Source organism: Dipteris shenzhenensis, chromosome 1 (assembly GCF_047967505.1).
Source record: "Dipteris shenzhenensis isolate YYH24624 ecotype China chromosome 1, Dip_SZ_1.0, whole genome shotgun sequence".
In the NCBI taxonomy this organism is placed as follows: Eukaryota; Viridiplantae; Streptophyta; class Polypodiopsida; order Gleicheniales; family Dipteridaceae; genus Dipteris; species Dipteris shenzhenensis.
In genome coordinates, this window is record NC_141596.1 from 2,432,471 (window position 1) to 2,449,382 (window position 16,912).

At 44.8% G+C, this 16,912-nt stretch overlaps 1 protein-coding gene across 1 annotated transcript in view; it reads right to left on the reverse strand.

Moving 5' to 3' along the window:
* SIK1 (Protein kinase superfamily protein) overlaps positions 1-16,912 on the reverse strand; it is a 79,369-nt gene that overhangs the window by 23,091 nt on the left and 39,366 nt on the right. The window lies entirely within an intron of this gene.

Below are 16,912 nucleotides of genomic sequence, written 5' to 3' on the forward strand. Positions count from 1 at the left end.
TCATAATCCTCATCCACATGTCGATCAATCCACACCACCACGCCCAAGCCAACACAATGAGGCCTCGCAAGGTGTAAATGTCAAGGGGAGCTCGTGAGAGGTAGAAAGAAAGAAAGAAAGTTTATTAAAGTCTTCGGAAGACCGATGGATCTATGAGACTGTGAAACCCTAGTACAATCAAGCTGTGAGGGTGGAGCTACTAAACGAGCATCCACACCCTGGGCTGAAGTACTCTGGAAACGTCTCAAAATACCTAGTAGCTTCTAGTCATGGTGGCACATGTTCATCCAAAAGGATATAGCCACCTATGAATGTACAAGGAATGTCAGATCATGAAACAAAGGGAACCAAGTGTAAAGCCTGTCAGAAGACTTCGAACTTGGGACGAGGAAGTGGCTTTGTAAACATCTCTGCGATGTTGTCCTCTGTGGGAAGATAGGACAACTCTATGTCTCTTGCTAACAACCGCTCCCGAACATAATGATAGTGAACTTTAATATGCTTGGTACGCGCATGAAACACTGGGTTACGCGCAATGGCCAAAGCACTCTGGCTGTCAGTATAGACAATAGTGGAGGATGTCTGGCAAATACCAAGATTTGTAAGTGACTATTGAAGCCAAACACACTCTACTGTAGTGGTGAAAGCTGCCCTGTACTCAGCCTCACAGCTAGACGTGGCAACTGTCCGTTGCTTCTTGCTGAGCCAAGAAATATATGAATTTCCAAGCAAAAAACAATTGCCAGTATGTGACACTCTGGTGTCGGAACATCCTGCCCAGTCACTATCCGTGTAAGCATGCATGGTAAGTGAACCCTGATCACCATAGAAGAGGGCTAAATCTTGAGTGCCTCTGAGATATCTGAAGACTCTCTTCACTGCCTGCCAATGCTGTGAACTGAGGATGTGCATGAATCTACTGAGCTGAGATACTGCATACTGCAAGTCAGGTCTGGTGTGACATAAATAAATAAGGCATCCAACAGCTTGCTGATAAAGAGTGATATCACATGGTGGGCTCCCATCATGAGCTGAGAATTTGAAGCCAGGGTCCACTGGAGTAGAGATTGGCTTGCAATCCTTAAACTGAAAACGATCAAGGAGCTGTCCAATATACTTGGACTGAGACATCATGATACCCCCCTCAACATGAGCAAACTGAATGCCCAAAAAATAATGGAGCCGTCCCATGTCTGACATGTCAAAAATCTGCTGCAAATCAGCCTTGAAGGCTGCAATTTGCTGAGTATCTGGGCCCGTGATAAGCATATCATCCACATATCAAATCAGCACTAAAAAATCAGATCCACTCGCACACAAATAAAGAGTGGGTTCTGTGGGACTATTCTGAAAACCAAGGGATAGTAAGTGTGCATGAATTTTGGCATACCATGTCCTGGGCACCTGCTTCAAACCATAAAGGGCTTTTCTAAGCCGGCATACCTTATTTTCAGAATTAACAACCTCAAAGCCAGGAGGTTGTGTGACATAAACTTCTTCCTGCAGATCCCTATGAAGAAAAGCGGTCTTGATGTCAAGTTGGTGCACTTGCCAATGATAATGGGCTGCAATGGCAATGACACATCAAATGGTAGTAATCTTGGATGTGGGAGCAAATGTCTCCTCAAAGTCAATGCCTTGTTGTTGGGCATACCCTTTTGCAACAAGACGGGCTTTGTGTCGATCTATGCTGCCATCAGATTTCCTTTTTAATTTGTAGACCCACCGCGTTCCAATGGCATGCTTGCCAGGTGGGAGATCTACTAATTCCCATGTGTCATTTTTGGCAATAGATTGTAACTCAGCTTTCATTGCATCCATCCACTCTTTGCTGTCAGAAGCATCTTTATGGCACAAAGGCTCTTCATTGCAAGTTGTAGCAAGGAGTGCAAACTCAAGAAAGTGACCATGCTGTCTATTCCCTGATCTTGTCCGGGCAGCAAAAGGCTGATCTTGTTTGCTGTCCCTCAATGTGTCAAGAAGCCATTTGGGAACTTGCCTTTGCTGTCTATTGACAGCTCTTTCTTCAATGACTGCATCATGAGTAATGGGATCATTTTGTGCCGGAAGAGAAACTTGCAAATCAGCATGAGGTTGGGGGTGATTATTGCTTAGTGGAGGGCTTGCAAGAGGCTCATGTTGTTGCTCAAAATCCTCCTCTGATGATGGCAGAGGTAACCAAGATTCAAAGGCATCAAACATGTCAACATCTGGCTTTGCTTTGCAGTCCACAAGAGGAGAAGCTGAATGTTCAGCAAAGATAACATCTCTACTGACAATAATCTTCCCAGTATTTGGTTGATATAACCGATACCCTCTGCTCTCCTGGCTGTAACCAATGAATATGCATTTGATCATCAAGCTTATGTCCCAGCTGAGATGGAACATGAACATTGCAAGAGACCCAAAAACTTTCATGTGTGAAAGTGAAGGCTTCATGCCTTTCCATGCTTCATAAGGTGTAATAGTCTTTAATGCCCGTGTAGGTGATCTATTCAGCACATAGTTGGCACACATTACTGCATCAAGCCAAAATTTATTGGGCAAAGACTTGGCCTTAAGCATGCATCTGGGCATCTCCATTGTGGACCTGTTTTTCCTTTCAGAAACAGGATTCTGCTGAGGAGTGTAAGGAGTAGTGCATGAGTGAATAATGCCTCGTGAGGATAGGAATGCATCAAACTCCTTTGACATATACTCACTCCCCCTATCTGTGTTGAGGGTGACAAGCTTGCATCCTGATTCATTCTCAACCATATTCAGCCATCTCTGAAAGCATAAGAAAACTTCAGATTTGGCCTTTAAAGGATATACCCAGCAATACCTTGTGAAATCATCAATGAGAGTCATGAAATACTTGTATTCTCCAATGGCATTTGTCTTCATTGGGCCATAGACATCATTGTGTACTAGCTGCAGTTTCCTTTGTGAGAGTTTTGGACAATTCTTTTGAAAAGGAAATCGATGCATCTTACCCAAAAGACAACCCTCACACACATGTTTGGAAACTGTGTGAGTCTGAGGTACATCATTTGCCATCTGCTGTGAATGTAGATTTGCAAGAGCTCTATAATTGAGATGGCCCATTCTCTCATGCCAAAGATGAGTTTCAGCAAGCTGTGAATCTGAAATAGCCAATGCTTCAATAGAAAGTGCAGCTGAATGATGATCAAGGTGATAAAGCCCTTTTTGCAAAGTGCCAGTGAGAACTATGGCATTGTCATCACAAAGATCATATACTAGGCATCTGTAGCCATCAAAAATTACTCTAAAACCTGAAGTAGCAATTGCTGAAATTGAAATCAAGTTGACTTCAATGCCAGGCACAAAAAGAACATTTGTCAAAGTGACAGGATGGCTGGAAATGGATGTGAGCTGCACATCTCCAACTTCTTTTACAGCATACGAAGCATTATTGGCACATGTAACAGTCCCCCCTCGAGGTGCATCAACTAGAGAATGAAACAACTGTCTGCAAGATGTGACATGCTTGGAAGCACCACTATCAAAGTACCAGGACTGAGCATCATTAGCAGTAAATAGTGCATCAGCTTTGGAGGGATCAAATGAGCAATGAACAGCCCATGCCCAGTCATCCTGAAGAGCATGTGCATGTGAAGCATCTGCTGGCTCATGGGATTCAATGGCATGTGAGGCATTAACTGTCAATCCTGCTTTCTTTTTCTCCGAAGCAATGCGCTTCCTGCATTCTGAAATGTCATGTTTAGGCTTGCGACAATAGTTGCATCTTTTCTTCTTTCCCTTATCTGCTGCATTTTTAGATGCATGGGAGGAATTGCAGCTGCTATGCGTTGAAGAATTGCAGCTGCTGTGCGCAGATTTTGGCTTGCCCATAGGCTTGGAAGCCTTGCCTCTTCCTGTCTGCTGTGAAGCAAATGCATGATTGCTGTGAAGCAAATGCATGATCAAGAATAATGGCTTGTCTGTTAGCTCTACTTTGCTCTTCTTGCAAAAGCGAAGTAACTAGCTGGTCAAAAGAATAGTGGTCAGGATTACCCATGGCCACTACTTGAAGGGTTGTATCTGGCAGTCCATTCAATGTGGTACTGACAAGCTGTGAATTTGGCACCACCTCATCAATGTTGGCAAGCTGTTTCATGAGGTCCTTGATCTTTGGCAAATATGCATCCATTGACTCACTATCATTCATATTCACTTCCTGTAATTGCCTTCTCAAATATGCAACACGAGCTTCATTGCGAATCTGATATAGAGAAGCCAATTTATCCCAAGCATCCTTTGCTGTCCTGCAAGACCGGATGTGTGTAATAATGATTCTCTTGCAAGATAAAGCAATGCATGAATGTGCATTTGCATCTCTTGCATCCCATCTTGACTGTTCTTGAGTTGGAAGAGCAGCAGCAGGAGTGCTAGAGGAAGAGGCATCAGGAGTACCCCCTGCAGAAGAACCAGCAGTAGAAACAACCACTGAAGGATTGGCTGGCCTCAAATCAGCCCCAGAAACAATATTCCACAAATGCTTTGCAACAAGAATATGTTTCATGAGATAAGACCACATCGGATAGTTGGTGCCATTCAACTTATCATCTTCACGAAGAACTCCAAATAAATCTTGATTGTTCCCAGCCATAGCAACTGTGATAACCTGTAAAAGACTTGAAAACCCAAAAGCCTCAAGGCTATCACTGCAAAAAGCTTGCTGTCCCAAAAAATGACAGCAAATATCTGCAAATTTCTGACCCAAATCAAAGGGCAAATGCAGATCTGACCCAAATGTGACTGTGACAGGCAATGTTCACTGCAAAAACAGCAAATTTGGCAAAAGCCCCAAATTTATTGAGGGCAAATAGGCCAAAACAAGGGCAAATTCAGGAAAGCCCTAAATTTTGCTGAAATTTTTGCAAATGTGACCCAATGTATGCAAATCTGACTCAATGTCCTGCAAATGTAACTTAATGTCCTGCAAATGTAACTTAATGTCCTGCAATCTGACCCAATGTAGTGCAATTTAAACAAGAAATTGCAGACTAAATCCCAAAACTCCAATATTCTTGCAAGAAATTGCAATCAAAGGAGGTGAAAGGAAATGAAAGCCCCAAATTTACCAATGTCCTGCAAAATCCCCAAATCTGCAAATGTTTGTAGATGACTGCAGTGAGACCAAGAACCTGATTCAAGCCAATACCAAAACAAGTACGGAACCTGTGGTGAAGCTGTACGGAATACGCAGATGAAGTACAAGTTGTACGACTGAAGGTACGTGTGTACGGGAAGCTGATACAGACTGCTGACGACTGAAGGTACGGTGAAAATACTTTGTGCTCCTATGCAGGTACAATCACACGGCGTAGATACCTTGTACGACGAAGGTATATGAAACGGCGTATGAAAGAGCGTGATGTACGGATGGTGTACGGCACATCGTACGGTACGGCGTACGAAAGAGCTCGATGTACGGGTGAAGTACGCGCAGTGTACGGTACACGTACGACGATGCAGGTACAACGATGCAGTTCTACTTACGTACGGACTGTACGGCACAAATCCTGCTGATACCACTGAATGTACAAACAGGTTGGGAATGTGTCTACCAGTAGGGCAGAGAACTCCCAATGAGCAAATGGAAGACTCGGGGACTGAGGAGAGCTGGAAGAGTAGAGCAATACCTGCTCTGATACCACTGTAGATACAAAACGAAGAGAGAGAGTGCAGGTACAAGACGAGTCGATAGAGTAGTCACGAGAAAACTTAGATAAGATATGAAAACACAAGTACAAAGTACTTGTACCTAGACCTAGGACTAAGTGTCCTAGGTGTCACATAGGACCAAGTGTCCTATGTGGCCTAAAAGGCACTAGCACTATAAGTGCCTACACTTATGCCTACAAGGCACATACCATGGCCTGTAGGGCATCACTAGAACCACCAGAAGATGGCCTACGCAGTGTCTGAGTACCTCATGAATGAAACCTGCCAAACACGCTGGTCTGGATAGGAGAGGAATCGGACCAAAATCCCATAGCTATCTCTGAAGAGACAGTAGAAACACCCTCGGATCTCATAATAAACAAGACACCGGAAGATGAAGTGCTCCTCTGTCTCAACCTCTTGCATGTCACACAATCTGCATATGCGCCTCTCCCTGGGTGGTCACTCTACTCTGCCGCTCTCGAATGAAGGCTATGTGAAGAGACCCGGACCTGCCCAAGAGAGATACTCAATGAGTGGGGTAGGTAAATTTGTGTGTGATATGTAAGAAGTGATCTCTGTAGAAGCTAAGCTTCACTGAGTTCACTTGGTCCCAACCAGGTCCGAAATGTGTGTAGCTGTAATAGATCCTCACAGATAACCTGGTTGACCTCGTGTGATAGGAGGGGAGAAAACGGAGCATCCATGTTGTACTGGAAGGGAGATAGTCTATCCATGTGGAGCCCCAGCTGCTCAAACCATCTCTCTGTGCGTGCATACCAGCACCTCTAGTCCCCACCTGCTGCAAGTGCCATAGAAGAGGACAAAGCTAGCCATGGTAGTAGAGTTATTACTAACCAAAATGTTTGTAGCTCCTTCTCGTTCCAAGGAACAAAGTCTAGTTTCTTTCTACGTATCAGTCTATAGTATTCGCGTAGCATATCTGGTTCACTCGAAAGACTATTTTTGGTTTCGAATATGAGCTGACGGCGTTTGGCCTTACACTCATCATCGTACCATCTATTACAAGGTACGGTCCCAGGGGGTGGTGGGTGGGTGGAGCGGGTGGTGTGGGAAAAAGCGTGAAGGATAGTCTCGTGTGGTGAGCGGGTGACAAGGACAGAAGATCCTCTAAAAGGGGTATGAAGTCAATATAAGCGAGAAGTATGTACAGAGATGAGTGATCGCGATCAAAGCGTATATCATGGTAGATGCAGTAAGAACTCGGTGGGATGGAAGGTGCTATGCAACGTGAAGTGGAGATGCTACAGAAAAGATAGGTATGATCAGCCCCTGGAGGGAGAGGTGCTACAGTGAAGTCAGTGATGCAAGATGTGAAGGCAGGGGATCCCATGATATAATCCATAACGCTGGAGCCTCCCCCATGTGGAAAGCATGTGAAACCATCTGAGGTGGGCCATCTGTCAAGCCCATTATAGATAATGAGATCATGCATCCTGCCAAGGTCTACTATGGCCTGTCCATAAGATGTGAATAGACCTGGTCTGTCAGCCAAAACCCGTAGCATATCTGCATCCTCAAGGTCAATGTCTGGCAGTAGAGTAGAATCATCCCTGAAGTCGAGGAGTAGTACTTGATGGGTGCCTGTCCTCGCGTTGAAGTCCCCCACTAGAAGGACTTCTCCATGGCTAGAGAAGTCAACAATGAACTGATAGCAAATGGAGATGTATCATCCTCACCTCAGATATCTCTGGCAAAGTGGAAGGTCTCAGGGGAGAAGTAGCAAACTGCAACAAACAGATCCCGGCTGTCCATGTGCCGAATCCAGATCCAAAAAAACCTGGAATGTGCATCTCTCTGCTCTACTGAAATGGTCCCCAAAAGTGTGAATCTGAAAAGGATTGCAACTCCACCTGAGCCTCGAGTCCACCCTGTATCCCTTGTCTCATCTTTGTAGGCAGACTCTCATGTATATCCGCTGACTACTGGAAGTGGGCGCTCTAGACTCTGATGTGTTTCTGTATAAAAGACTATGTCGCGACCTGTATAGGATTCCGAGAAGTTCCCTGGTTCTGACCATAAGGTACCATTACAGTTCCAAATGGTGCAGGATAGGATCTCGGATGACTGAGTCTCATAGACCCCGCTTCCCTATGTAGGGGAGGACTGATGCCCTACAAGGGCCTATCATAAGTCGTCCCTCTCGTACCACTGTCCACTTCCTCTCCTTCCGGGCTTGATCCCGCTGCTGCAGCAAAACGCGCCTCTCCTCAAGCTATAGAGGGGTGAGGTCATCATCCATGGAGATCGCTAGCTGATCTCGAAGCATTGACCTGCATCGTAGAGCTGAAAGTCGTGCTTGAGTGTCCTCTAACTGTGCGATCAAGGGTTGCTCTCGGTTGGGGTCTCTCCCCACCCCCCATGCCCTCTCTATCCTATGCTCAACCACACCTAGAGTGGCAGCCACAAAAGCAGTTGCATCTACCATCAGTATAGCCTCAGTGCATGGGATCCCGCATACTCTGATGTTGAGAGCCTTACTGGCTCTCTATTGCTACTGCTACTCCATGAGGGTAGCTGCAACGGTTACCCTAGCAGGTTCCCGTTTGGCCACGTCAACCCGTCTGGATGTCTCCTCAATACATGCTCGCAATCTGTGCCTCGACAACCAAGGTACTCCCTGGGACTGTGTATGGCTGTAACCTCCTGTCAGAGCTGCAAGATATCATGTCTGAGTCCCTGAATGAGACCAGCCTGCTCCTGAATGGCCCGAGCATGCTCCTGTATGATGCGGCTCTACTCCTAGTTGAAGCGGCCTGCTCTTGTGCGAAGTGTGTCAGCTAGCTGAAACTGTGATGGCTGTGACATGAAAGTGTGGGGATGAGTCCAAAAGCTGGGCGGTGACTGGGTGAATTGGGTGAGGTACGGAGATGACAGTGGAATGGATAAGGCAGTCCCAATGGAGCGTGGGTTGACTGAGAGAGAGAGGGGAGAGTGAAGCATAATGCAGAGCAGTGTATGACACCTCCGAAGTAGGTATCATAAGTGGTGCGAGAGCTGTAACAAGAGAGGAAGGGAAGGGAACAACCGGCACCACGGGCATGAGATTGATAGTGGCTATAGCTGTAGTTGGGATGTAGAGGCTGTAGCTGAAACTAGTGCTGAAGTGGAAGCCGAAGTTGAAAGTGAGGATGTAGAGGGAGCTGAGATTGGAACTGGAACTAAGACTGAAGCGGGCTGAAGTCGAAGTAGAGATAGAGGGCGCTGAGACTGGAACTAAAACTGAAGTGGGGGCTGAAGTCGGAGAAGGGGTAAAGGCTGAAGCTAAGGCTGAGGTGGGCCCCGCCTTTGCTTTGTTGTCAACCCCGAGTCCACTTCGGTTGACGTGCGTGTTCACATACTCAAGTTTCAGTTGTGTCTATTGTTGTTTTTTGATGTTGTTGTCGTCTTTCTTGGCTTTATCCGTTCTCTCTCGGCTTTTCCCATTGCCTTGGGCCGATTCGTGTCCCCTTGATGCTGGTTTTAGTGCACGATCGGCGGGAGCGGGAGCACAGGCTCACCCCCCATGGTGGGAAGCACACCCAAGGCAAGGAAGGTAGGGTAGTCGGAGGCAGGTCGGAGATAGCAGCGGGAGGGAGGAGTTGTAGAGGAGGAGCTGCAATGTGGAGGGCAGCCGGAGGAGGAGAGGTGGAGAGGCGAAGGAGGAAGCTGCCCACGAGGGGGGGCTGAGGCATGGCAAAAGGGGGGGGGGGGGGGGGGGGGAGGCGGTGCAGAAGGCAGGCGGGAGTGAATGGGCGGCCTAGGCGGGGGCGAAGAGGCAGGCCAATGGCTCTTTGCAGTGATAGCCTTGAGGCTTTTGTTTTTTTCAGGTCTCTTTCAGGGTATCACATTTGCTACGGCTGGGAACAATCAAGATCTATTTGGCATTCTTCGTGAAGATGATAAGTTGGATGGCACCAACTATCCGATGTGGTCTTATCTCATGAAACATATTCTTGTTGCAAAGCATTTGTGGAATATTGTTTTTGGGGTTGATCTAAGGCCAGCCAATGCTACAGTGGTTGCCTATACTGCTGGTTCCTCTGCAGGGAGTACTTCTCCTGATGCCTTATCTTCTAGCACTCATGCTACTGCTCCCCCAACTCAGGAACAGTCAAGATGGGATGCAAGAGATGCAAATGCACATTCATGTATTGCTTTATCATGCAAGAGAATCATTATTCCACACATCCGGTCTTGCAAGACAGCAAAGGATGCTTGGGACAAATTGGCTTCTCTCTATCAGATTCGCAATGAGGCACATGTTGCATATTTGAGAAGGCGATTACAGGAAGTTAGTATGAATAAAGGTGATTCTATGGATGCATATCTGACAAAGGTCAAGGACCTCATGGAACAACTTGCCAATATTGATGAGGTGGTGCCAAATTCTCAGCTTATTAGTACCACATTCAATGGATTGCCAGATACATATCAAGGGTTTCCTACAACCCTTCAATTAGTGGCCATGGGTAATCCAGACCACTATTCTTTTGATCAACTAGTTACTTTGCTTTTGCAAGAAGAGCAAAGTTGTGCTAATAGACAAGCCATTATTCCTGATCATGCATTTGCTTCACAGCAGACAGGAAGAGGCAAGGCTTCCAAGCCTATGAGCAAGCCTAAATCTGCGAATAGTAGCTGCAATTCCTCCCATGCATCTAAAAATAATGCAGATAAGTCAAAGAAGAAAAGATGCAACTATTGTTGCAAGCCTGGACACGACATTTCAGAATGCATGAAGCGCATTGCTTCGGAGAAAAAGAAAGTAGGATTGACAGTTAATGCCTCACATGCTATTGAATCCCATGAGCCAGCAGATGCTTCACATGCACATGCTCTCCAGGATGATTGGGCATGGGCTGTCCATTGCTCATTTGATCCCTCCAAAGCTGATGCACTCTTTATTGCTAATGATGCTCAGTCTTGGTATTTTGATAGTGGTGCTTCCAAGCACGTCACAGTTGTTTCATTCGTTAGCTGATGCACCTCGAGGGGGGATTGTCACATGTACTAATAATGCTTCCTATACTCTAAAAGGAATTGGAGATGTGCAGCTCACATCCATTTCAAGCCATCCTGTCACTTTGACAAATATTCTTTTGTGCCTGGAATTGAAGTCAACTTGATTTCTATTTCAGCAATTGCAACTTCAGGTTTCAGAGTGATTTTTGATGGCTACAGATGCCTAGTTTATGATCTTCGTGATGACAATGCCATAGTTCTCACTGGCAATTTGCAAAAGGGGCTTTATCACCTTGATCATCACTCAGCTACACTTTCTATTGAACCATTTCCTATTTCAGATTCACAGCTTGCTGAAACTCATCTTTGGCATGAGAGAATGGGTCATCTCAATGATAGAGCTCTTGCAAAGCTACATTCACAACAGATGGCAAATGATGTACCTCAAACTCACATAGTTTTCAAACATGTGTGTGAGGGTTGTCTTTTGGGTAAGATGCATCGGTTTCCTATTCAAAAGAATTGTCCAAAACTCTCACAAAGGAAATTGCAGCTAGTGCACAGTGATGTCTGTGGCCCAATGAAGACAAATGCCATTGGGGGGTACAAGTATTTCATGACTCTCATTGATGACTTCACAAGATATTGCTGGGTATATCCTTTAAAGGCCAAATCTGAAGTTTTCTTATGCTTTCAGAGGTAGCTGAATATGGTTGAGGATGAATCAAGATGCAAGCTTGTCACCCTCAACACAGATAGGGGGGGAGAGTATATGTCAAAGGAGTTTGGTGCATTTTTGTCTTCACCAGGCATTGTTCACTCATGCACTACTCCTTACACTCCTCAGTAGAATCCTGTTTCTGAAAGGAAAAATAGGTCCACAATGGACATGGCCGGATGCATGCTTAAGGCCAAGTCTTTGTCCAATAAATTTTGGCTTGATGCAGTGATGTGTGCCAACTATGTGCTGAATAGATCACCCACAAGGGCATTGAAGACTGTTAGACCTTATGAAGCATAGAAAGCTAGGAAGCCTTCACTTTCAAACATGAGAGTTTTTGGGTCTCTTGCATATGTTCATGTACCATCTCAGCTGAGACATAAGCTTGATGACAAGGCAATCAAATGCATATTTATTGGTTACAACCAAAAGAGCAGAGGGTATCGGTTATACCAACCAAATACTCGGAAGATTATTGTCAGTACAGATGTAATCTTCGCTGAACATTCAGCTTCTCCTCTTGTGGACTGCAACACTAAGCCCGATGTTGACATGTTTGATGCCTTTGACTCTTGGTTACCTCTGCCTTCCTTAGAGGAAGACTTTGACCAGCAACATGAGCCTCCTGCAGGCCCTCCAACAAGCAATGATCAGCCGCTACCCCATGCTGATTTGCAGGTTTCTCTTTCAGCACAAAATGATCCCACTATTCATGATGCAGTGATTGAAGAAAGAGCTGTCAATAGACAGCAAAGGCAAGTTCCCAGATGGCTTCTTGATACATTGAGGGACGGCAAACAAGATCAGCCTTTTGCTGCCCGGACAAGATCAGGGAATAGACAGATGCATGGTCACTTTCTTGAGTTTGCACTCCTTGCTACAACTTGCAATGAAGAGCCTTTCTGCCATAAAGATGCTTTTGACAGCAAAGAGTGGATGGATGCAATGAGAGCTGAATTACAATCCATTGCCAAAAATGACACATGGGAATTAGTAGATCCCCCTCCCGGCAAGCATGCCATTGGTACTCGGTGGGTCTACAAATTAAAAAGGAAATCTGATGGCAGTATAGATCAATACAAAGCCCATCTTGTTGCAAAAGGGTATGCCCAACAACAAGGCATTGACTTTGAGGAGACATTTGCTCCCACATCCAAGATTACTACCATCAGATGTGTCATTGCCATTGCAGCCCATCACCATTGGCAAGTGCACGAACTTGACATCAAGACTGCTTTTCTTCATGGGGATCTACAGGAAGAAGTCTATGTCACACAACCTCTTGGCTTTGAGGTTGTTAATTCTGAAAACAAGGTATGCCGGCTTAGAAAAGCCCTTTATGGTCTAAAGCAGGCACCCCGGCATGGTATGCCAAAATTCATGCACACTTACTATCTCTTGGTTTTCAAAATAGCTCCACAGAACCCACTCTTTATGTCCGTGGGAGTGGATCTGATTTTTTAGTGCTGATTTTATATCTGGATGATATGCTCATCATGGGCCCAGATACTCAACATATTGCAGCTTTCAAGGCTGATTTGCAGCAAGTTTTTGAAATGTCAAACATGGGACAGCTCCACTATTATTTGGGCATTCAGTTTGCTCATGTTGAGGGGGGTATCATGACGTCACAGTCTAAGTATATTGGACAGCTCCTTGATCGTTTTCAGTTCGAGGATTGCAAGCCAATCTCTACTCCCGTGGACTCTGGCTTCAAATTCTCAGCTCATGATGGGAGCCCACCATGTGATATCACTCTTTATCAGTAGGTTGTTGGATGCCTTATTTATTGATGTCACACCAGACCTGACTTGCAGTATGCAGTATCTCAGCTCAGCAGATTCATGCACATGCCCAGTTCGCAGCATTGGCAGGCAATGAAGAGAGTCTTCAAATATCTCAGAGGCACTCAAGATTTAGCCCTCTTCTATGGTGATCAGGGTTCACTTACCATGCATGCTTACATGGATAGTGACTCGGTAGGATGTTCCGACACTAGAGTGTCACATACCGGTAATTATTTTTTGCTTGGCAATTCATGTATCTCTTGGCTCAGCAAGAAGCAAACAACAGTTGCCACATCTAGCTATGAGGCTGAGTACAGGGCAGCTTTCATCGCTACAGTAGAGTGTGTTTGGCTTCACCAGTTACTTATAGATCTTGGTATTCACCAGACATCCTCCACTATGGTCTACACTGACAGCCAGAGTGCTTTGGCCATTGCGCGTAACCCAGTGTTTCATGCGCGTACCAAGCATATTGAAGTTCACTATCATTATGTTCGGGAGCGGTTGTCAACAGGAGAGATAGAGCTGTCCTATCTTCCCACAGAGGACAACATAGTAGATATGTTTACAAAGGCACTTCCTCGTCCCAAGTTCGAAGTCTTTCGACAAGCTTTACACTTGGGTCCCTTTGTCACATGATCTGACATCCCTTGTACATTCATACGTGGCTATATCCTTTTGGATGAACATGTGCCACCATGACTAGAAAATACGAGGTATTCTGAGACGTTTCCAGAATACTTCAGCCCATCCCATGGAGGGGGGTTTGTAGGCCATCTTCTGGTGGTTCTAGTGATGCCGTATAGGCCATGGCATGTGCCTTGTAGGCATAAATATAGGCACTTATAGTTTTAAGAGCAAGGAGCCAGGGCACCATCCTAGGCAGGTCTATTGTCGATTGTTTAGGACGAAACCTACTTGGTTGCCATACGGGCTGCAACGGAGGGGGTCAAGAATAAGAAAGAAGTAGTCTACTATTGCTTTGTAAACTTTCAGAAAGCATTTGACACAATTCCATGCGAAAAGCTATGGGAAAGACTGGAAAAGCTCGAAGTCCCTCAGGAGATCAGAGAAGCCACATACAAGTTATACGAGAGAGTATTAGCTGAAGGAAAAATCATCATAAGCAGTGACATAGGAGTCAAGCAAGGCTGCCCCCTCTCACCAACTCTCTTTGGTCTGTTCATCGATGAATTGGAAGAGTGGATGAGAACACACAGCGGCGAAGGTTTCCAGATTGCAAGCTATGCCCTCTTATTGCTTATCTACGCAAATGATGTAGTTTTCTTCGCAGAAAGCAAGAAAGAGATGCAAACACATTTGGACAAACTAGAAAAATTCTGCAAACACTCAGGAATGCAAATCAACATATCCAAGACAAAAGTGATGGTGATTGGGACTCGGCATAAACAGGTTGATTTCACTTTTGAGGGGGAGCCTCTGGACAGTGTCACTATATATAAATATTTGGGGCTGGAATTTGCACACTTACAAGTGGAATGCATGTGTGGAAAGAAGAATCCTGGGAGGTTTGAAAGCTTTATATAGCTTCCAAAACACATGCAGATAGGCACACCTATGGAACTGGGAAATGAGAAAGTTTCTATACACCATGCTCGTACAAACAGTGGTCCTTTATGGGTGTCCAGCCTGGACACCTAGGCTCTCTAGGGCCTACTGGAACCGAATGGAGACTTTGCATAAACGATTTCTCATAGGTGAAGCCACAAACACCGTACCCATGATACCTCAACAAAGTTGGAAAGATGGACGCCAATAGGATACCACACAGAGCAATGGAAGCTACATGGCACAAAGAGGGGCTGTAATGGATGGAATTATGGGGTATAACCACTGCTGATATCCCCAAAGATGCATGTGAAATCAGGGAGTTAGTGACACAAAGAATGCTACGGAAGCTATGGCAAGAACTGGGGGCAAAAATGCAGTTTCATAAGCAGGAAATCAATCCGATGGACAGCTATGGACATTAATATAATCATATCATATCATCTCTCTCTCTCTCTCTCTCTCCCCTCAGTACTAGGGCCCAGGACAACAGTCGGGCTGGACCCCCCCCAAAGGATTCTATTGCTTGAGAGAAAAATGAATACAAGAGTTCAGCATAGAGCTGCTCATACCAAAATTCCAAAACGTGAATCCTTTTTACAAAGAGCTCATGGCTCAATACTTTGGCAACATGCCAAGTGTCAAAATAACTAACTAAAATTTAGTACATGCCACAAAGGGCAATCTCTAGGGTCGCTTGCTAAGCTCCTGCGCTTGGGAAATCAACCCTTCTTAGTACCTACAACAATTAATTAAAGCGCACCACCATGGCACCCATTAATTGTTAGCGCTTTGCATGCAAATAATAAAGTGTGGACTAATCCTAGTCATGGTGGATGTCCCCACTAAACACATGTGCGCATAACAAATATATATATATATATATATATTTATTTATTTATTTATTTATTTATTTATTATTATTTTTTTCTCTGATTGACCAGAGTCAACGCTCTTGATCATAATTAAGGAGGCTTTGACCAATGGTCGAGGCGCCTTAATTATGACCAAGTCTCTCCAACCAAAGCTGGCACAACTTGGTTAACTGTATTTAACCCTCTTGGCGCATGCCAAGTCTTGTTGACCAAAGTCAACACTCTCTGACCGTAGTCAGCTCTATGGTTCTCTGGTTAATCGCAGTTAACACTCTTGGTAATAAACCAAGTCTCCCCGACCGAAATCAGGCTTACTTGACCAGAGTCAAGTATCTTTGACCATAGTCAATTCTTTGCTGAATAATTCTTCAATTTCACAAGATACCTGTAAAATTCCTCGCCCTGAGCGCCTTTGCATACAATATGGTACACAATCTGCTCTGGCTAAAGGACCTCCAGCTCATCCACTTCTGGTGGATCCTCTACTATTGGCTTTGTAGGCTCTGACTCCTAGAACTTCTTTAGAAGACTCACATGGAAAGCATTATGAATCCTTCAATGCTCTCATTTCATGAACTTCAAGAGTTAGAAAACTTGTTTAGTCAGAAATGAGGATATCCATTTCTTTTCTTAAGCAACATCATCTGCTGAGCTGGCTGCCATGTCATTTTTGCACATGCCACATGTTCTGCTCTTGCACTGCCACGTGTACATTGTGCCACATCATCAAAAGCCACGTAAACCTAAGGTTTCAAACACAAAATTTCCCTTTTTCTTTTGTGAATTTTCGCAAAGAAAGACTGCCACAACCTGCATGTAACCATACCAACATTGCACGAGCCCTCAGTACAGCTGTACTGACAAATGATAATGTACAGCTGTAGGGTACGATCAGTTGCGCAAGCAACTTCCATCGACATGCAAACGACGTAAAGGAATTTTGCAATTCTTTTCATATCAACAGGCATTTTGCAGATTTGGAGCAGTTTGAAGTCCTTTGGGAGCGTTTTTCAGCCTACATTGACTCTAAACTACTAAAAACTCACAGTTTGGACTGCATTTAGAACAGTATTATAGCTTTGCAGTCACCCCAAGAGAAAACAACCTGGTTTTCTGATGGTCCATTTGTAGAAACACTTTCGTCTTCAATCTCTTCGTCCTATACTCTCTTCCAACCTTCGTGAAAAAGAACACTCTTATTTCACCTCGTTTTCTGTATGCCCATTTCCTGTTCTCTAGTTTCTTCTGAAATTGCTTCTCATGTCGACAGCTGTAAAAGAACTGCCCTTCCTTTGTTGGATACAATTCACCTAATGCTTTTTACA